Source organism: Podarcis liolepis (genome assembly GCF_965112155.1).
Source record: "Podarcis liolepis genome assembly, chromosome: 10".
NCBI classification, from domain to species: Eukaryota; Metazoa; Chordata; class Lepidosauria; order Squamata; family Lacertidae; genus Podarcis; species Podarcis liolepis.
Genome location: NC_139562.1, coordinates 46,066,565 through 46,089,438, shown reverse-complemented (window position 1 = coordinate 46,089,438; position 22,874 = coordinate 46,066,565).

Below are 22,874 nucleotides of genomic sequence, written 5' to 3'. Positions count from 1 at the left end.
CATAGCACTTCACGTATCGGAAACTCTCCAACACAGTCGCCATGAGTGGAGGTACTTCTGTTTTTTAAGGTGGTCCTGAATTTGGACTTAAGAAACAGGCGTGTTCTGGATGAAGGACAATACAATAACCTGCTAAATGAATCAGCCACTGAGTGCCAAGGTTTTGATCTGGAGAGGGTTTTCGTCATAACTGGATTGCTCTGTAAGTGATTTCTTTTTAAAAAATCATAAGATTTGCTGTCTTATGATTCAGCAAGCCTTCGGTGAAGAAGAAGAAGAAGAAGAAGAAGAAGAAGAAGAAGAATTAATTACTAATGGAATGAAATTATTAATGGATTACAACTATATATGGAATGCAAGAGGGATTCAACAAGAACCTTATAATTTTCTTTACGGAGTACTTGAAAGAATAGACTGTGTGAAATACTGTGCTGATTCGTGACATGACCTTCTAAAGAGGGCTCTAACTCTGATTTATTATGGTTTTGGTGAGACACCAGATTGTTAGAAGATCAGAAAGGATTAAAGAAGGCAAATACTGTAAGTCCACCAGGAGTCACGACCGGACACTGGAATACTTTCGGTTTAGAAAAAGTAAAATGGAGAAGCTGTGGTGCAATGATAATTGAGTCCTTGAAGGAGGGGTAATGCTGAAGAGCACTGATTGATTACAACATGAAGGAAAGGATGAATGTAAACAAATATTTCACACAGAAAGCTACAGGATATAAATTCCCTTTGCAAGTTAATGGATGTGGATTTGTTAAATATGAATGAAAGTCATCATACCAGTGGCTGTTAAAATAAAGGATTAAGATCAGAATTGTTGTATTTGGACTAATTAAGAGAATTGGAGCAGGACCAAGGAATAACATCAACTCCTGATAACCAGAACACAGGAAGTCATCCAAAAATGTTTAATTCGGAACTGAATAATTGGCTCTTTTGATTGTATTATGATTTGGTATGATTTGGTATTATATTAATGTAGCCTGCATTGGATTGTTATTAATGAAAAATTAATAAAAATTGTTTCTAAAAAAGGAAAGGAAAATGGGGGAGGGGTCAAGGAGGGGGAGTGAGAAATGTCCTTATTTTCATCTGGGAAATGTTGGAGCGTATGCACCCAGAGAGCCTTCAGCCATTGGAACTTAAGGCAACATAGGGAACCTACATTGTTGAAATACAGATTTTGTTGAAGTACAGTTTTGCATTGTCCCTGGTCCTTGGTCATGCTTCTTGGAGCTGATGTGAGCTGCAGTTCTGCAACATCTGGAAGGCCAAAGGTTTCCCACACCTGGGTTTAAGGGGGTTGCTTCTAGATCAAATGAATAATTTAAGGCTCAGCATCTCTCTCTCTAAAAATTGCACAGTGCATGGAGGAAATTATCTAAATCCAGATAACAAAGTTGGTGGGGAGGGAATTCAATAGTTCCATGTGGGGGCCATAGTCTTGGGGAGTCAAGATTAGGGAAATCTCTGCATGGCACCATCAGTGGCCTGTCCATACAACTATGCTAATCCGTGCATGGGGTGAGCAGCTTTCAGTGGTTCTGGCCCCCACCTTGCAGATTCCCAACAGTCTCCTATCTGAGCACTGAAACATGAGAGCTAGTCTTAAGAACTCAAAATCAGTACTTTTAATTTTAGTCTGGCCACCTATGCCTCATAAAGAATGTATTATGTATGATTCAAAAGCTTGTAATTTATTTAAGCAACTGGCAGTTGTCCATGGAAGGATATCATCTGAACTTATTTTATGGCTATAATTCTTTCCATAAAAGAATCATAGGCCGATATCCTTACAGGAAGGAAATACATGACTGTAGCAATTATCATACCTTTAGCCTTTTGTGGATTTTCTGTGATCTGTGTGCTGTATGTGTAAATAGAAGACTACAGCCAACCATGCACCTTGCCAATTTGAATCCTGCTGAACAAACCAGTCCTGAGTTCCCATATGACTTTTGGGCTGTGGTGAGATGGGGGGGGGGGGAACTGCCATGAAAGTGGATGGCTTTCTCTCGTGCTCTGAACAGTTCCTGAAGTGCCAGTCAGTAACTTTGTAAGCCTTTCTCACTTTTTTGACAAATGGTTTTGAGAACAAATTTCTTGACTTCATAGATCTGTGGGCCAGGGCAATGCATTTTGGGTAATTTAAGATGGTGGGCAGCCACCATAGGTGGGAGCCAATCACAGCTCCCATTCAGAAGTTCCATCGCTGAAGTGTGTTCAGAGGCCTGGTGGTAGCAGGTGGCCACCAGCACTGCAGCCATCACAAGCAGATCTGGGCCTTGTCCTGGTTCAGGCGGCATTAGAAGGATGGGTGCCCATCAGTGCCAAAGTGCCAAGGGCCTCCATGCCTTGAAGGCAGACAGTTCCGAAGCAAGTGAATACAGTCAGCATAGAAACCTCTTTGACTATGTCTAACCAGAATTCTCAGGCAATGGCTTCTAGTGTGAGAACAGGGAGATTTCAAATCGACCGAGTAGGGTGTCATCTTTGAAATGTTGGTGGATAGAAATCTAGCACTAAAACCAGCTGCCCCTTCTCCTAATGGCGGTGCTCAGATAAAGCTTGTCACACTTTGTTAGCCAAGTTTGATGGATTAGCAGAAAACAAACAGCCTGCTTTGTTGCCTGATGTCTGAAAAGGAGAGATACGGGAGGCCACTGAAGGTCTCCCATCTTCTGACCACTTGTTTCCTCTTAGAAGTGGTGAAAAAATGTTCTGATGACTGAATGAAAAAAGGAAACAATTGAAGCAGGAATTAGGTCTTCATCACATAACGTAACCGTTACCAGCAGGCAGTTTGAAATAATCTTGATTTTTATCACTGGACTCTACAGCATTCTTTCTGTGTGCATGTAATCACCATATCCTGCATTTAGTAGTTAACATATGCTTTCACATATTTGTCCCTATATGTGTGTCTGTGTGAAAGTAGGCTTATGTATGCACTTGGCTGGACAGAGAGCTCTAGGTACATCTCTGGCCTAGTCCCAGCAGCCAGGGCTTGATGTTGCATATAGCAAGTTTACAGGGGCCACATGTCAGTGATGTGCAGGAGCAGAGGCAAAAGTAGGAGAAGATATACATACAAATTTTAGCTTTAATTCCTACACAGTCTTCTCTCTTCTGCATCCAGGCAAGCAAAAAGCATTAACAAGAGTTCAGCGACACATTCCAGCCAGGGAGGGTGCAGAACAGGGGAGAGGGGGGATACAGCAAAGGTGTGATGTGAGTAGACACTTGAGGACAAGGTAGAGAGTCTTGCCCACCTTGCCTGAGGTTTCCCAAGCCTGGTATATAACCTGGGCAAAAAGGCAAAACTTTACTGGCTTCCCCCAAAGAATTCTGGGAACTGTAGTTAAAGTGGCTGAGTATTGTTAGGAGACCCCTGTTGTAGCTTCACATAAGCCACATTTCCCAGAGTTCCTTGGGAAGAAGGGCTGGTTGTTGAACTACTCTGAGAACGGTAGCTCCTTGAGGGGAATAGGGGTGTCCTAAGAACTTTTGGCACTTTTAACAAAGTTCCCAGGATTCTCTGGGGAAGCCATGGCTGTTTAAAGCAGTATGATACTGCTTTAAAAGGTTAGTGCAGATGAAGCCTTAGTCAGAACCACGGAGCAAACCAAGATGCAAGGTCAAGAAGCTGGGTGTCAGGACCAAACATCAAGCCATAACTGGAGGACAAAGCAGGAGGCAGGATCTTGTGTGAACAATAACTAAGACTATTGGAACACCTAGGAAGCCCTTCCTGCCCCACAGGAAGTCTTGAACAGGAAGTCTTCCTATAGTCCTTCCTGTCCAGGAGGATCCACTGACCAGCCTTGGTGGGCCAGGGCCTGAAGATACATAACCAAGGTGCTGTCCGCTGTAGTTCAAAGGTTGACCACACAGGGGAGTAGCAGCGCACTCAGATCCAGCAGTTAGTAGCAGCAGGTTTGCCTGAGTTTTGTTGGTCTGGAGCCATTTTGTAAGCTTGGTCAGTGGCGTAGCGTGGGCTGTCAGCACCCGGGGCAAGGCAAGTAATTTGCGCCCCCTAACCCGTGGACTTGCGCCCCCTACCCCTAACCCCCAGATGTTGCGCCCGGTGCAGCCGGCCCCCCCTGCACCCCCCACGCTACGCCACTGAGCCTGGTGACAGATTTGTGTTCTGTTCTTTGTGTTGTGGTGATGTTCTCTTCACGACAGATGGCCTTAGGCAGAAATAGGATAAATAATTTTAGGATGCCAGATGATGGGCGGCAGGGGGAGGGGGTAGTTCAGCCCGCAGAGGGTGTTCGGATAGGCAGAACAAGCACAGGTCCAGGAAATTAGACCTAAAAAGTAGACCTCTGAGTTCGGAAAAGTGTGTTCTTAGAGGTGGGGCAATTTGCAATAGGCTACCTAATAACTCTGTTCAGAATGAGTGCTGAACTGTAAGTCACAACTTACGCAGGGGTTAAGTTCCAGTGATCATGTCTAAAGCCAAATTGTGTATAGTCAAAACACATTGGGTCAAATGGTGGGTGGGATTGCCAAATCTGTTCTCCTGCTCCCTTTTAATTTTAATTTTTTTGCCAAGGGTGTAAAGCTGAAAGTGCACAAGCTACATGTTGTGGACTTAGTGTACCAAACCTCTCCTTTTTACTGCTCTACACCAATTAATGAAAAAGGAAATTGCATTTGACAATTCTCAAAGTTGAGAGGAATTTTTAGCGAAATTGTCATGAGTCGGGTGCAGGGATTTTGCTGCACTTACCATACTGTCAATGTGGCGAAGTGTTGAATGTGAGTGCAGCTGGCCAGGTTGAGCACTGGTGAGGGCCCCAGGGGCATAGGAAGGCCCCCCCCCACCAGCCCAGCCCAGCCGCACCACCATTTCCCACCCTGCCCACTATGCTCCAGGTGTTTTTCATTTGTGAGTAGCAGTGCTGCATTTGAATGGAAACAAGTTCAACTCCCATCTGCAGTGACTGTCCATTGTAAGTTACCTAAAACATAATGCCCCCTGCCTCAAGGCATTATGAAATCTATTGATTTATATAACTCTATACATTTCATATATCTATGGGCTGGGCCTTTGCATTTTGGGTGACTTGAGATGGTGGGTGGCCACCACAGGTGGGAACTGAACCCTCACCTATCCACTACTGAACCCTTGTGGAGAGAGTTGCGTAGCCACTACAATGACTGAGGAGATGCTGGGAGCATTGTGCCAAGGGCCTCACAGAGTCTACTGCCAGCTCTGTGGCAGACTGCTGGACAAATGTTTACTGGAAAGAAAAATGAACACACAGTCCACAGTTTTTGTGGATCTAATAGCGCCTGAGAGCCAATTCAATCGCCAAATTATTGATACTGTACAGAAAGGATTGTGCTTTTCTTGCACTTGGGGAATTAAGATAAAGAAAGAGGTTGATTGAAATTGTCTCTGTGTCAACATCTCCCTGAGTGCAGAAAGCTAAAACATCAGGGATATGTTGATTTCTTGCAGGAGAATGATGAGAGGGGGGATACATAGTGAGAGAACTGCTCCATGGACTTCTAGTGTGAACCTGCCCAACAAGCATTACTAGCTGATGCAAAACTGCTGCAATGCAAACGCCTTATGTGTCCAAGGATAACTGGAACATATCTCTCACACTCAGCTGATGAAACCTGCCGTATTACTGTGTATCTAGACAATAAATAATGTCTTATTCTCAGTGGAACAAATGTTCAGGACTGTGTCAACGGCAAGATTCTGGGAGTGTCAGCAATTGAAGAAAAGCTTTTACTTTCCCTGTTAACAGTTACACAACAGAGAGAAAGGTATTCCGAGATACAAGGCAATGAAGCATCTGCCTGTAAGCCCTTGATAGCTCTGTTCCTCTAGGACATTGTCAAGGAGTGAACTCAACATCAGTTGTGAGAAAGTAATCCTAGTACGGGAGAGAGGATCTGCTGTCCATATGTGCCTGCAGGTGAGTGAGGGACAACACCTGAGCCTTTGGCTTAGCTCTACAAAAAAGAGAGTTCACCCAGGTGGAGTCAGCAGGGAAGAACAGGCAAGTGTGCGAGATGAAGATCTGACATCCCAATGTAGGATGACTAAGACTAAAGCACAGGACAGATAAAGAGAGAGAAAGAGATAGAGAAAACAGGAAAATTGTCTTTGGGGCTTAGATGCAATGCAGCACAATCTATTCACGGCCATAGGCTACACAATGCAGCACAATCCTAGTTAGGTTTAGCTAGAAACAGATCCCACTGAATTCAATTATGCTTACTCCCCAATAAGTATGTATAAGATTGTAGCCTAAGTCACACAAATGTGAACACCATTCCATTTTCCTTTTGTGTTGTATCTATAAGAAGTGGCATAGTGCAGGTTGCCAGTGCCCGGGGCCACACAGAGGGTGGGGGTGGGAAGGAGGGAAATCCATGCACATTCAACTGCCTAATGGTGTCCATGTCACCCAAGAGATCTCAGCTGCAGAGATAAGAAAAGTAGAGTCGTTCCGTTGTTTGGACAGGTCACTTCCTGATTTGCATGGAGAAGCCATTTTCAGCGAAGCCCAATGACTGAAGCACACAGCTGTACTGGGGCACCAGCGGGTGTTTAAATTTTGCACTCCTAATGGTTTTGCATCCGGGGCAACAGCCCCTGTGCTCCCCACCCCATGCTATGCCACTGTCTATAAGATTGTGAACCTACAGGCAGGGATTGTTTTTAATCTTTCCACAGTTTATAGTATTTTACACCCTTTATAAATGAATAACAACAAGAGAAATAAAAAACAGTGGAAACACATCCATAGGTAAAGGGTAACGGGGACCCCTGACCATTAGGTCCAGTCGTGGCCGACTCTGGGGTTGCGGCGCTCATCTCGCTTTATTGGTCAAGGGAGCCGGCGTACAGCTTCCGGGTCATATGGCCAGCATGACTAAGCCGCTTCTGGCGAACCAGAGCAGCGCACAGAAACGCCTTTTACCTTCCCGATGGAGCGGTACCTACTTGCACTTTGATGTGCTTTCGAACTGCTAGGTTGGCAGGAGCATGGACTGAGAAATGGGGGCTCACCATGTCACGGGGATTTGAACTGCCGACCTTCTGATCGGTAAGTCCTAGGCTCTGCGGTTTAACCCACAGCGCCACCCGCGTCCCGCATGTATGTATACACCAGGTTCAAACTTCTGATGAATTCTGACTAGGGCCCCATCATATGATCTTATTGTACAAAGGATTTATATGGGAGAAGTTGTTCCCTAAAGCTCTCTGGCCCCAGATGACTTAGACCTTCTGATCGGCAAGTCCTAGGCTCTGTGGTTTAACCCACAGCGCCACCAACACATCCATAGGAGGCAACTAATCAAAGGGAAACTACCCTGGCCCGTCAATACTGATGAGCGGTGCTGCTTTCTGAGTGTGGTGGGGAGCTTGATCCAGCATAACATTCCTCTATATCCCCTCCTTTCCTGAATCATTTGTGCAAGGCTAACATAACTAGAAGTGCCTAAACCACTGGATTGGACATTGTGCTCCTATTGTATTAGCCATTCAAATGGGAAACACAGGGATTTGTCAGGGCCTACAGTTTTGATGAACTTTTCTCTCTCTCACTTTATGGACCCCTACATTTGCTATTTCTTTCTTTCTTTCTGTTGATGTAAAATCATCTTTGGAAAAAGATTCCCCCCCCCCCCCATTATAGACATTATTCTGTCACAACCTATATTTTTGAATCACGTGAATCTACAAAGTCCTGAGATCTGAGTAGAAACCCAAGAAATGGAAGAAGAGTATTAAAGGATTGCAGACCTTCATGTCGCTGCCCATACAGGTGTTCACCTTATGTACCATTGCACTGCGCATACTTTGGAAAACTCTTTCATATTGTAAGGCCTCTGTGATGTAGATCAGGTACTTCTTGCTACAGACTGGATTCATTTTAGCCTTCTGTAATCTCTTTCTTCCAGAATGATCCCAGACTTCTTTCTTCTTTTGAAGAACAAAACCATTTACAAATTACGGTATATCTGTAGAAATCCTCACACGAACACACATGATTATGGAAAGCTTAGTTATTCCAAATGTAAACCTCACAGGTCTATTTCCAAATGAAATTGTGCTTGGCCAACACACAATTGTTTTATATCAGATCATTTAAAAAAATGATTTACATTTATCGATAACAAGGTATAGTAACAGATGTCAAATAAAATAAAAGGGATATCTAGAACTAGAACATTCAAAAATCAAACATAATAAATTAATATCACAAGGCTTCAAGTAGCACAAATGGGTTTACATAATCCTGTAACTTATTACAGTGGTACCTCTGGTTATGTACTTAATTCGTTCTGGAGGTCTGTTCTTAACCTGAAACTGTTCTTAACCTGAAGCACCACTTTAGCTAATGGGGCCTCCCACTGCTGCTGCGCCGCCGTCATGCAATTTCTGTTCTCATCCTGAAGCAAAGTTCTTAACCCGAGATAATATTTCTGGGTTAGCAGAGTCTGTAACCTGAAGCGTATGTAACCCGAGGTACCACTGTACTACAATACATTATTTAAAAGACTCCTTTTCTTGATAAATACATTATCTTATTGTCTTCCCTCTCTGGTTCTCATCATGTATGTAAACTCAACCATATGCACACTGTGTCCAGGTCACTGCCCCTCTAACTTGCATCACAGGGTTATTGTGTGTGGGGGGGATCAGCAGTGGTGCATGATGGGATGGAGCAACCATGGCAGCCTCTCACCAGCAACGCTGTATTTACTGGTACAAGATGGCAGCAAGGTCTGTGGAGCTCTGGGTTGGTGGTGTCCATGACCCACAGACTGCCACCCACCCACCCCATGCTGCATTCTTGCAAAAAAGGGGGTGAGGCCAGAGGGATAATATCAGCAGGGCTTTTTAAAGCCGCCGAGACCATATAACACCGGTCTTGAAAGACCTACATTGGCTCCCAGTACGTTTCCGAGCACAATTCAAAGTGTTGGTGCTGACCTTTAAAGCCCTAAACGGCCTCGGTCCAGTATACCTGAAGGAGCGTCTCCACCTCCATCGTTCTACCCGGACACTGAGGTCCAACACCAAGGGCCTTCTGGCGGTTCCCTCACTGCGAGAAGTGAGGCTACAGGGAACCAGGCAGAGGGCCTTCTCGGTAGTGGCGCCCTCCCTGTGGAACACCCTCCCACCAGATGTCAAAGAGAACAACAACTACCAGACTTTTAGAAGACATCTGAAGGCAGCCCTGTTTAGGGAAGCTTTTAATGTTTGATGTATCACAGTATTTTAATATTCTTTTGGAAGCCGCCCAGAGTGGCTGGGGAAACCCAGCCAGATGGGCGGGGTATAAATAATAAATTATTATTATTATTGTTGTTGTTGTTGTTGTAAACTTTGTACAGAAAGGTACATTCCAGGCATCCCAGAATGTGAGGTTTTGACACCCACAACTCTCTATCCTCTACCCAGGCAGGCAAGAGGCAAGGTCAAGGCTCAGAGAGACCTTCCAGTAGAACAAATGTACTTGAGGAGCAAAAACAGTGAGGAGAGTGGCCTGGGGAAGGTTACAAGGACCACATAATGAGTCCTCTAGAGCTACATCTGGCTCCCAGGCCTGAGGAGCTCCACCCCTGAGCTGAGACATGCATGATTAGTCCACCCCAACCCCATTCGGAGTAGTTTAGTCATTAAAATGGGGACGCGGGTGGCGCTGTGGTCTAAACCACTGAGCCTCTTGGGCTTGCCGATCGGAAGGTTGGTGGTTCAAATCCCCGCGACAGGGTGAGCTCCCATTGCTCGGTCCCAGCTCCTGCCAACCTAGCAGTTCAAAAGCACGCCAAAAAGTGCAAGTAGATAAATAGGTACTGCTCCGGCAGGAAGGTAAACAGCGTTTCCATGCACTGCTCTGGATTCAGTGTTCCATTGCACCAGAAGCGGCTTAGTCATGCTGGCCCCATGACCTGGAAAAATTGTCTGCGGACAAACTTCGGCTCCTCAGCCAGTAAAGCGAGATGAGTGCCGCAACCCCAGAGTCGTTTGCGACTGGACTTAACTGTCATGGGTCCTTTACCTTTACCTTTGTCAGTCATTAAAATGACACCATTTATAGGCACTATCCAAAATGCATGTGCCAGTAATTCATGGGTGTCAACCATGGCCACCTCTGTGATCTTGGATGTATCCAATGGCAGATCAACAGACATTATGTTTCTCTTTTATTAACTTGGATCGTTTAGGATACCTGCATGTAAACATTAACAATGAAGCAGTTGGCGTAACAGTTCCATTCTACTTTAAAAGAATTCAAGGAATGATATAAAACCATCTCAATAGAAAGCAAAAATGTTTCCCCTGCACACAGCAATTCCTAAATAATGTGTTTCGTAGTCCTTTTTGGCCCCTGTGAATTTAGACATATTCAAGGACATGCTAACTGCAGCACAATGCTGGCACACCTACACATAGCCTTGTTACAAAGGCATATTTGATTTTAAAACCCGTTTCATATTCCAGAATGTTGCAGCCATGAAGAACAGATAATGTCAGGAATCCTTTCTTTCAAACCCTACAGTATGTTATAGTTCAGGCTAGGGCCATAGCCATACCCTGCAGAAAGCTTGACACTCACATTGATGTCACAAGTCCTGTTATTATACGTGTTCAACTTTCCTTTTCCTTTCCTTTTCTTTTTAAAAAGTTTATCTCTAGCCCTTTTCCTGCGATAGTTTTCTATCCAATTGCTTGCTTCCAGCTTCTGTTGGCAATGCCTAACAGTTGATAACATCTTTCACCCTTAGCATGTACATTTTAATTTTTTTAATTCAAATTCTTTAATAAATAGCATTCCTAAATACTGTTTTCTTGACTTTAGGTCTCTGGTCTTTGGGCAGATTTTGCTCCCCTCCCTAGCTGATGTTTGTGGCTGATTTTTTTCTCCTCTTCTTGTGGCTCTGGAACTCATTCCACATCGGGCCCCTTCATATAACCCAATTCCACATGAATTCCACCATCTGTGATTCCAGTTTTTGTTTTAATCTCAGCATGCATGGGAGATGGTGCTCAGAACCCACGCTTTAGATTGCTTCCTGATTCAGGATTGTTACCAGCCCGCACTCCATCTTGTTTATTTATATACATACTGAATTTACTTCATTAGGTTTTAACTGAATTTCTAAAGCCTTTCTCCTCGCAAGGCCTCTTTATCTTTGTCAGCTGACCAATAGGTAAAGGCACCTATGCAATCACTTTGTTGCACTAGTTCCTCAAGATTACAAATGAGGGCCATCTGTAGTCCCAAGTATTTGCCGAGATGAAAAGAAGGCTTAACTTAATGTACTCTGGCAGAGTAATAGGAAAACATCAATCAAAGGGTGACATGTTAGTTCATAGGCACCAATAGGCTCATGTTTGTGGCTGAGAACATTAAGTGGATCTGCTCCTTTACCAACGAGCCCATCACTTAAGGATGAGCATTCAAAATTATGAATACAAGGCACTTTTAAGTGCGACTTCATAAAGAGTTTGAAAATGCTGGTCGTGGCATGAATCTAAGCTCTTCCTCAGTTTCCTTCAGGTTTCTTATTAAAATGAGCTTCAGAGTTGAAACTGGGGTCAGTTGGACAGTAATTTTAGCTAAAACAGATGGAGTTCCTGTGGTTGCTTCTAAAATGATGGGTTTTTTTATCAGTGTCTGAGATACAAGACTATTTCCTACAGAGTATTAGGGTTATGTTGTGGGCTGCCTGTGAGAGCTGCACTTTTAACTAGAGGCAGACAACACTTTTATACTTTTCTCTATTGCTGAGAGCCAGGCCCAGGCCAGATGGGAATTGTAGGCCCTGTTTCAATAATATTTGCCAACGGGTCCCATACCCTTCAGCTGTCCCACTTTGAGCGGAACATTCTGGAATTACAGAAGTGATCCCGGCTTCTGATTGGATCCCAGGATATCCCATTTTGGCTCCTGTGAGAGCACGACTCAAAAAACCAACAACCCCATGGGGGTCCATGCTCTTTTGCAAGCCACCTGGCTCCTGCGAGAGCGCAGCTCCAAAAGATGTATGCCCCGATTTCCCTCTGCGGCATGTTGGAAAGTATGGAGTCCCCTTTGCCTCTACCAGGGGGACTCTGAGTAGTCCCCGTCAAAATTGTAGACCCATCCCAATTGGCGAACCTGGTCTCCCCCTTCTGTTCTGGCCTGCTGAAAGCTAATTATGTAGTTAAATTATTTTTAAATAAGTTAAATTATTGCTGTATGGGGATGAATGGATAGAGACTGTGTACATGCCTCTATGGATGCTTGTGAAGCAATCTTTCTGTGAGTAATGTTTTTTCAGGCCCAATTCTTACGCTGAATTGAGTAGTTGCAGCATTTAGATGGAGCTACACATTATTTAGCTGTTCAAAAATTTCTTCACTGATCAGGATTCCATTCATTCATAGCCGGTGCAACACAAGGGCTGCTGCTAATCCTGCTCAGGACCATGGAAATTGATGAAGTTTACTACACAAGTAAAAGCAAACTGGGTATAAACAGGTCCATCTTTCCTTGCCCAATCAGGCCATTGAAGGCAAAGAAGCAGCACTTCTTTTTATTATTGCCAGAAGTCCAGAAAATGTTGGTGATAGGGTCCGGTTGCAATCTAATGTAGCCTATCCATGGCCAGCTAGCACAGTGAAAACCAAGTCCTGGCCCCTCTAAACCTATACTCCATTTTTATAGCCTATCCATGCCTAGCAGAGAATCAGAAAGGAAGCCATCCTTGCTGCCTGGGAATGTTTTTGGCTGTGGTTGCTGCATGCTGAAAACCATTATTGAAAGTCATTTTCAGGCAAAGCACTGCAATTCTTGAAAGTCATTTGCAAGGCGATGTACTTCTCTGCTAGCTGTTTTTTTGGGAACTAGTGCCATGGCATACCACGTAACTGTGGGCTGGGTCTTGGTACTGCAGGAGTGAGGTCTTTGCTTAATTGTGTTGGCATGGGAAAGACCCTCCTGCAGTCTCCACCTGCCATTGGTACCAGCGCAAGTGCTTTTTAAAATTGTTGGTTGCAGTGTGGGGCAGGTGCTTTTTGCAGAAATTGCAGTGGCGTATGTGTATAAAATCTCCCTTCTCTGTGTGCTGCAGTCTTGATAAAATTTCACCCAGGCTTACTATTAAATAATCAATCAAAAAGTGACAAAATTAGCACCCCACATGATTTGCGCAGTACAGTGGTACCTCAGGTTAAGTACTTAATTTGTTCTGGAGGTCTGTTCTTAACCTGAAACTGTTCTTAACCTGAAGCACCACTTTAGCTAATGGGGCCTCCTGCTGCCGCTGCACCACTGGAGCACAATTTCTGTTCTTATCCTGAAGCAAAGTTCTTAACCTGAGGTAATATTTCTGGGTTAGCGGAGTCTGTAACCTGAAGTGTATGTAACCTGAAGCGTATGTAACCTGAGGTACCACTGTAGTATGAACCTTGATCTCCAGTCTACTCAATTTGCCACATCTCAGTGGCCCCCATGTAAGTGTTGACCTGACTGTGAATGCCACCTTATGAGAAAATAAACACCTGAGATATATTTCACACAAAATGTGCACACTCTCCTCCCCACCGGCAGATATGGAGATTATATTGGTATAAATATATGGGCATAAAGCGGGCCTTAGTCCTGAAGAAAGCTAAAATGTATTTTTCTTAAAGGTAGTTATGACCATTATGGCAGGCCTTGTCTGCCCAAGCAGAAGTTACAGGTCACTGCAAAACTTTCTTTTGGCTACCTGATGAAATTATGAAAAGCTAGATAAACATACATTCATTTTTATGAATAGGGAAAAAGAGTACCACATATTGGAAGTAGGGAGGGGAGAATCTGTTTTGGTTTTGCATTTTCCTTTACATTAAATTCTCCATATTCCCACATCCGTTTGCATTATTTAAAAAAAGTCCTCCTGAAAATTCACCAGAATTTTAGTGAAAATTTATCGAAATATGCACATTTTTGCAGAGCAATTTCCCTTAGTATAACACATTTTTGTATGTTACTTTGCTAATATATGCCTTTGTATGCATCCATTACCCTGCTATATGCATTTTTGTACTTGTTACTTGGCTGGAGAGTTGTGTTGCAAAATTCGGAGAAGTGCAAATTTCAAGGGTTGGCCAAGTTATGCTTCACATATTATTTCAGAAAGTGCAAATGACCTAGGTTCATCTTTATAGGTGAAGTGAATCAAATTTATTTAATCCAGAAGTAAATGTTTACAAAACACAAATGAGGAGTTCTTAGTGATATTGCCATAACTGAGAGCTGTTATTTGATAAAGAGAAACCGTGGAGCTTTACTAACTTGTTGTTGTGATTTTCAGCCTTAGGAACAAACAGCATTCCAGCTCTTAGACAAAAGGAACAATTGCAGCACAGGGAAGCTTGTCTCTAGATCTCAAGTTACGTAGATCTATAGGAAAACAGTTGGGAGTTAAAGTGTAATTTAGTGGCCCATCAAAACACCCCCGTTTTGTTTGTTTGTTACAAGGCAGTATTTTATTATTTCTGGAAGTTAGTCTCTAAAGTAAGCTTCAGCTTTAATAATGGAAGTAAGTCGACTTGTTTGGGGGTGTTCTGAAAGCTAAATGTCAGAAAATAAGTAATTCTGCCTACTGCGGTTTCTATATTCCAGGGACAAGGAGCAGATGTGGTGATGAAAAGCTACAAGTTACTCTGAATATAATGTATGAAATGTCTCCACAATGATTTTGGGGGAGGGGGGTGGAGACCCACACATAAAAAGCTTGACATAGGATGCCTGGGATAGGCTGGATATCATGTTGCTTTCCTGGCTACTCTTCGGTTCAATGGGCTCCCTGAACTCCGCTTATGATGTTGATGAACTAGGAGTGGTATTGAGGTCACCCAGACTTACTGATCTGGGTGAGTTATATGGATGTACTGGCCGTCTGAACAGCTCTGCACCTCCTCTATCATCCGTCCACTATTTGAAGGGCTCCCCAGCTTAAAAATAAAAGAACCAGAAGAACAGAGAAGAGTTGCTCTTCAGCAATTAGCACCAGACTGAGCAGACACATAGGTTACTTCTGCACAATCTTCCCTATTTGGTGTGATGTATTGCATTTCAATTTATAGTAAGTATTTCTAAACGTGTGTCTTTCTATAGATAGGTAAAGGTAAAGGGACCCCTGACCATTAGGTTCAGTCGTGACCGACTCTGGGGTTGTGGCGCTCATCTCGCTTTATTGGCCGAGGGAACCGGCGTACAGCTTCCGGGTCATGTGGCCAGCATGACTAAGCCGCTTCTGGTGAACCAGAGCAGCGCACGAAACGCCGTTTACCTTCCCGCCGGAGTGGTACCTATTTATCTACTTGCACTTTGATGTGCTTTTGAACTACTAGGTTGGCAGGAGCAGGGACCGAGCAACGGGAGCTCACCCTGTCGCGGAGATTCGAACTGCCGACCTTCTGATCGGCAAGTCTTCGGCTCTGTGGTTTAACCCACAGCGCCACCCACGTCCCTCTTTCTATAGATACATGCACATAAATTCATCAAAGAGAACAGCAAAACATGGAATGGCTGTTTCCAAGATGGTTGACATAATGAATATGCATCCTCACATAGCAGTTTCACTGTTCGTAATTGTGCTTGCACTTGGTTGACAGTTTCCTGTCATAGGATATTTCTAAAGTGGGTCACACTGTAGAAGGAAAAAAAAAAGCAACATAACGTCAATGTAGCTAAGATATGGCAGAATGCTGTTCTTGAAAGGATTGTGTCCCACATTCAGAAATGGTAATTGACTTTGTCATCTCTTGTCCACTTTTTTGTCAAGGCATAGAACTGATACATGTGGAAAGACATGCGTTGGGTTGCATGCTTACATAGACCTGGAAACGGATGCTCTGAAATTGGCCTGGTGCCAGGAAGCCATTGCTGTAGTGGTGCAACCATTTGCTCATGAAGGCTCAGATGCTAAGTTACCACCAAGGAGGTATCTCAGTTAGGATTGCTTGTCCTGTTTGTCCTCTGACAAAACTATCTGGTGGAAATGCCTGCTGATCTTTGCTGACTGTTCCACCAGTGCTGTGGCTGAATAGTTGGCATCTAGTGACCTGATTGCTCTCAAAGGCCAGTTGTGGCTTAGTAAGCCCACTCTTTTATGTTTCCCCTTTAGCCGTCTAAAGTTGCATGGTTGCATTGAGAGGGAGACAAAGGTCAGCTGAGTGCATCATAAATAATTTTGTGAAGGACTATGCTTTGTGCCGGTGGAGGCAAATTTATTCTCTAGTACCATTTCAGTTTAAAGAAGGCTGATCACCGAAGAATTGATGCTTTTGAATTATGGTGCTGGAGGAGACTCTTGGGAGTTCCATGGACTGTAAGAAGATCAAACCTATCCATTCTGAAGGAAATCAGCCTTGAGTTCTCGCTGGAAGGACAGATCGTGAAGCTGAGGCTCCAATACTTTGGCCACCTCATGAGAAGAGAAGACTCCCTGGAAAAGACCCTGATGTTGGGAATGATTGAGGGCAGAAGGAGAAGGGGATGACAGAGGAAGAGGTGGTTGGACAGTGTTCTCGAAGCTACCAGCATGAGTTTGACCAAAGTGCGGGAGGCAGTGGAAGACAGGAGTGCCTGGCGTGCTCTGGTCCTTGGGGTCACGAAGAGTCAGACACGACTAAACAACTAAACACCAAAACCATTTCAGTTGTAGAGTGTAATTCAGCAAAGATGCTTCCAGGGACAAGTGACCTGACAAATCTAGAGTATGTCCAACTAGGGATTGAATCATCCTGTTCCTGTGGACCAAGCCAGCTCAATCCCTTGTATTTGCTCCAACACAGGAACCTCTTGCCCTGTTGCTGCATCCAAGTCTGAAGTTTAGAAGATTTAGTCATCTCCTGTTTATTTGGATTCATTTTAATCTCTGTTTCCCACTGGGAACGAACCGTGCACACTATACTTGTTCAACACAAGATATCAAAAATCTGTCTTACTCTTAATATGTGGTTGTACTGTATTGGGAAGGAATGGTCACCTTTTAGTCTACAATGACTCCTTTCCCCAATGAACTGTAGTGGGATAGAGAGAAAGAGTGCAGGGGAAAGAAAGGAACGGTTAGGGAACCCTAGAGTACAATTTAGCACAAGGCCCCCCCCATGTATTTTAATCCAGTCTGCATTCCTGCAGCTGGCAACTGCCTACCCAACTTTCTCCAGCTGCTGTGGATTAGCATTTTAACTACTAGTATTACCTCTGATGGCAGATAGTTCTTTCACAGGAGGTGGCACGATAGAGTCCTTTGTAAGTGAAGCAAGTCTACAATACTGACCCTGGTTGAAGGCATATTGGTATTGTCATGTCAGATACTACCTTAGGTTTTCAGACAGCTGTCGTTTTGCAATGATGGTGTTTGCATACATGCCACCCTTTTTTCCTTTAAGAGCTTAAGATTCTCCTTGGTGTTCTGCTTCTCAAATTGCTTTCTATACTCACACGGTGCTCTGAAATTGCCAATATTTGTCCACTCGCTTTTCTCCGGACAATGCCATCAGCCCATTGCATATTAATGTTTCCTGTGCTTTTCTCCTAATTTATTTCAAGTCTGATTTGCGGTGATGTGTTTTCTAATTAGACTGGATTTTAATTTAGAGATCCCTCTCCGGAAGGAAAATTGTGTTCAAGGTGGCTCACAATATGCGTAACATGCAATACCTGAAAGTAACAATAAGAATACATTTCTAACGTATCAGCTTTTCAATAATATCTCAGTAACCATTAAAAGCAGTGCTTTTTTTACAAAAAAAATGTTTTGGGGTACTCTCGTTTTGACTCAAGAAAATCACCATTTTATAGTTCAAATCGGGGGAAATAAATGCAGTAAGTGAACAAAAGCACAAAGATTCACAAAATGTTTAGGGGTATGCATACCCCAACATGCCCCCCAGAAAAAAGCACTGATTAAAAGCCTTTATCTTTAAAAATCCCAACAAGATCTCTACACATGTATTAAATTTCAGTTTCCCCACCATGTGTAGCGCAGACAGAATACAAGCTGCTGAGGTGGTAAGGGCTCCTGTGCCTTTAATTAAACACTTCCTCTTTGTAAGTTCAGGTAATTGCATTTCTCACTGATGAGCAGGGAAGTTAGTGATGGACAGCCCTTTTCTTTCTTTGGCTGCCTACCCTCAGGAACAGAAAATGATATAAGGGCAAGAGACAGCTTATGCCAGGAGCAATTGATAGGATATTCATCACTAATTTCCCCACCCTCACCATCAGAAAACATGAATGTACAGAGATGAAACTTCCATTTATGTTGCTGGATGCTTTGCTGAATGGTGCTTCTTAGGGATGCCACATTTCAATAAGTGAAAATCTGAACACTAAAGTTATTGAGGGGTTTTTTAAGTTTTGCCCAAATTTGCCAAAAACTAGACTTCCAACATGGGCTGCCATTCATCTGGATTTTCCCAGACATTTCAGCTATTTCCACCCAGATACTGTTTCCGACTGCCATATTCAGGCAATGTCCAGGGAATTCCAGGCATAGGGCAACCCTAGAAACATCATAATGGGATCCTGTTCATGAGAAAGTGGATAAAATAGCAGATTTTTATTCTAAAAGTATATTTGAGAACCACTGTCTTAGCTGATTGTAGTGCAATCACTGGGCAGTGAAGAGGCAGACTTTTTTTTTAAAAAAGTAACCTGCTCCAGGGCTACTCAGAGTTTTGCATATAAGTGGTAAACCATAAAACCCTAGCTTGGTGGCTAATAGGCACCCAGTACAGATATCTCAATTCTCTCTGGAGCACTGTATTGCAAAATTCATAGAATTTCAAATTTCGATGGATGGCTGTGTTTCAGCTTTAGAAAATGTGAATCAAACCTGTCTGCCATTAAATGCAAACTGAATTTCAATTTCTCCTCCATCCTAGTGAAATAGCAATTCAGAACGAGAAGGTTCTCTTGGGGACTACCGTATTTTCCTGCGTTTGGTCTACAAATCTTGCAAAATCGAAGCCAGTTAAGGTGGGGTGGGGGGTGGGGGTTAAGAGGCTCACCCGGCCCAGGCCCCACAGGCTATGATTTCAAGTCTCTCACTCCCCATGATTCTCTCATGATTCCCCATCACACAAACAGTGAGCACTTCAGTGAGGAAGACTGTGTCTGCTCTCCAGGAGAAAGGCAAAGTTCTCAGTTCAGCTGTTGTTACGGGAGAAATATCCTCTGAAGCACTTTTAAGGTATCAAATGGGGAACACTTGGAAAAGCAGAGCTTGATTAAAGACAGCTAACATCGATTCAGGAAAGGGAGATCATGCCTAACTAATTTGTTGGAATTTTTTTGTCAGGAAATTACTGCCACGGTAAAGTAAAGGGAAGGATATTATGCACTCAGTTTTTCAGAAGGCATTTGCAAAATTCTCCACTGTTGGTTAAAATATCTAAGGTCTGAAGTCATGGAGTAGCAGGACAATGGGCATATTGGCTCAAAAACTTGCAAAGAAAAAGGAGGAGGAAAGATTGCATTGTGTATGAATGCTGGTTATTTTCAAGAGAAGGAAGTTGCATATTGAATCTGAAAACAGATTTCCAAGGATCTGGAGAGAGACAAGTGTGCTATAAGGCCAAGCAGTGCATGCTTTCAAGAGATCATGGCTGGCTCTTCTGTTTTTCCCCAAAGAGATATATGTCAAAGGACTGAGTGGTGTAATGGTGTTAGACAAGTCACTTGTATTTCCCCCCTGGAGGGCTAGCAGTAGACTTGGGGGAAGGGAATTTAGATCTGGAAAAGAGTACAGATTCAAACATAAGTGCTGCTAAACCACTGAGAGAAACATTCATAGGTAGCATGGTATGACCAGATTACCTATGTGAATATTCAGGAACATGATTGACACCCTTGCCAACCTTCAAATGTATTTGATTGATTTGAAATGCTCAGTTTTGTCACTTCATGAATTTCTGCCTTCAAGCATTGTAACAGTAGTGGTCAATCATCTTCTTTGATTGGCTGGACATATCTGAAACCTAAACAAAGAAGCAAATGATTATTCCATTATTGTTGGCTGCATCACTATGGTTTTCCATTCACATACATTCTTTTCTTACCTTGCCCAGGGTCGCTTTCCTTTATTTGTTATTTTTTTTATAGTGGTACCTCGGGTTACAAACTTAATTCGTTCCAGAGATCCGTTCTTAACCCGAAACCGTTCTTAACCTGAGGCACGCTTTCGCTAATGGGGCCTCCCGCTGCCACCAGCACCCAATTTCTGTTCTCATTCTGGGGCAAAGTTCTCAACCTGAGGTACTACTTCCGGGTTAGCGGAGTTTGTAACCCAAAGCGTTTGTAACCTGAAGTACCACTGTATAAGGAATATTGTAATAATAATAATAATAATAATAATAATAATAATAATATCTATATCAGTTTTAAGTTTTTTAAGTTTTTAAGTTTTATTGATTTTTGTTGTGTTTTTGCATACCACTTGGATATTTTTTTTAAAGTGGTTTAAAATGCTTTAAAAGGGGGCGGGGCTTACACCAAGGTAAAAAGATGCAGCTCCACTGAAAGAGTTATCAGGATCTAAAAAGGTCTTTCAAATTAGCTGTGATAACTCTTAATAAGACATGCCACAGGCTGATAGCATCCATACCACGCCGCATTGAGGCAGTAATTGATGCAAAAGGGGCCCAAACCAAGTACTGAGTACATATGCATGCTTCTACTTCTCAGAGGTCCAATATTGCTCTATTTGCAGTCCTTGTTTTGCTGATTTCATTTAATATTCTAATTTTCTGAGATTGTTAATTTGGGGTTTTCATCAGCTGTACGCCATGATCATCACAATTATAACAAATAAAGGCTTAACATATCTCGCTTATTAGTTTCTCTATATATAGAGATATAATATAGAGTCTATCTCAGATATTAGTTTCACCTTTTAAGTTGAATTACTGAAATAAATGAACTTTCCCGCGATATTCTAATTTTCCAAGTTTCACCTGTATTCCAAGGAGCTTCTAATCTGTTAGCCATTCATTCATTTCCCATTTACAGGGAGATCACTATTCCTGCCACACTGCAGAGATCATGAATAGACACCAGGCTGATTAGAATAAAATAAAATAATCCCAAACCCCTCATTTCTCCCCCCCCAAGTCCCTCCAGTACTTCAGGAAGGTAAAAAGGGGAGAATGGTTTGTTTTCTGAACCTTAACTGTAGCCTCTGTTCTTATCAGGTTAATTAGGCTGTGGTAATGTCTGGCTGAATATCCTGCCCAGAGGTGATTTCAAAATGGCAAATGTCATGCATTCCCCCCCCCCGCCCTCCATTTGCTTAATGCTGGAATGTCAACTTTCCTATATAAATCAGAACAATTTCTTTTGCCTCTGTGACATAGGTATTTCTGTAACAAGGATTCTTAGATAAATAATCAAGCTGCTACTGAGAACAAGGTAAATGTAATTTCTCTCTCTCCACATACACACACACACACACGAGTCCAGGAACTTTATTATCGCACTGGCAGTGGAAAAGCCCTTTGGTTTTGAGCCAGGGTTTAGGATGTTACCCACGTGCTTCTACTTCCACTGAGCTCTAACGGCGGAAGTTTCCCTGGCACATTTTCAAAACAAATATTGGAAGGTGGACAGAGTAACACATTCCACTCTGGAACCTTTTGAGCCTTTCTAATTGCACAGTGGCTTCCAGTTGAAAAAAAAAATGAGTAACAGGACTCCACAATACCCAAATATAATCCGCTGAGGCTCGGCAACGCCTTAACTAGATTAAAGGCAGATGTCCTACCAGGGAGTCTGGGGTGCTGTTGGAGGCAGCAACACAGAATTCTTCAGGATAGAAAGACTTCTGCTAGGGTTAAATATTATAGGGGCTGATAGCCAAGAAGATGACCATGAGTCAGAGCAAGAACAGCCACCTCGGCAGGCAGCTATATCCTGGGTTCTTATAGGTGAAATATGCAAGAAGAGGTAAACAGTCTCAAACAAGGAGACCTCAGAAATGTCCTAGAAATTGAGGCAAGGCTGGAGATTTGGGTAGCGTACAACAGTATACATGGTTATTTGATAATTCAGACATAATCATACAGTGGTACCTCGGGTTACATACGCTTCAGGTTACATACACTTCAGGTTACAGACTCCACTAACCCAGAAATAGTACCTTGGGTTAAGAACATTGCTTCAGGATGAGAACAGAAATCACGCGGTGGTGGCGCAGCAGCAGTGGGAGGGCCCCATTAGCTAAAGTGGTGCTTCAGGTTAAGAACAGTTTCAGGTTAAGAACGGACCTCCGGAATGAATTAAGTATGTAACCAGATGTACCGCTGTATAGCAGGCATCATTTTAGGAGAGTAATTTCCCCATAAAAACAATGGAAAACCCCTTTATAAATGACGTTTCCCATGTGCAGCTTTCCCAAGTCCTTGCATTTAAAAGGATTTTTTTAAATAATAATCTGTGCTACTTGATTAATTGCCCATCCCTGGTTCCCGCCCTCCCCCCGAGTTCTGAACAACAAGCAAGCTTCTTAGACCTCCACATGACTGCGCTACTACCTGTGACTGACTGTTCATTGTATTCACCACTCCGCTTCTGGCAGACGCATGGTGTGTTAGAATTACAATATGTGATTATAAAGAATGAAGTGCTCCCATTGGATCAGCCTCTCAAGACAGTGCACACTTGACAAGCTCCTTCCCTCGCAGCGATACAAGATCTGACAGTTTGCTGCTTGGAATAAGGGCACTTTGTGAAGGCAGGTCACTGGAAATGGAGAATGTTCATTTCACACATCTGGAGACCTGAAATAATGTATCTGTTTACCACATTCGTGTCCTGCCTTCCTCCGAGGAGCACAGG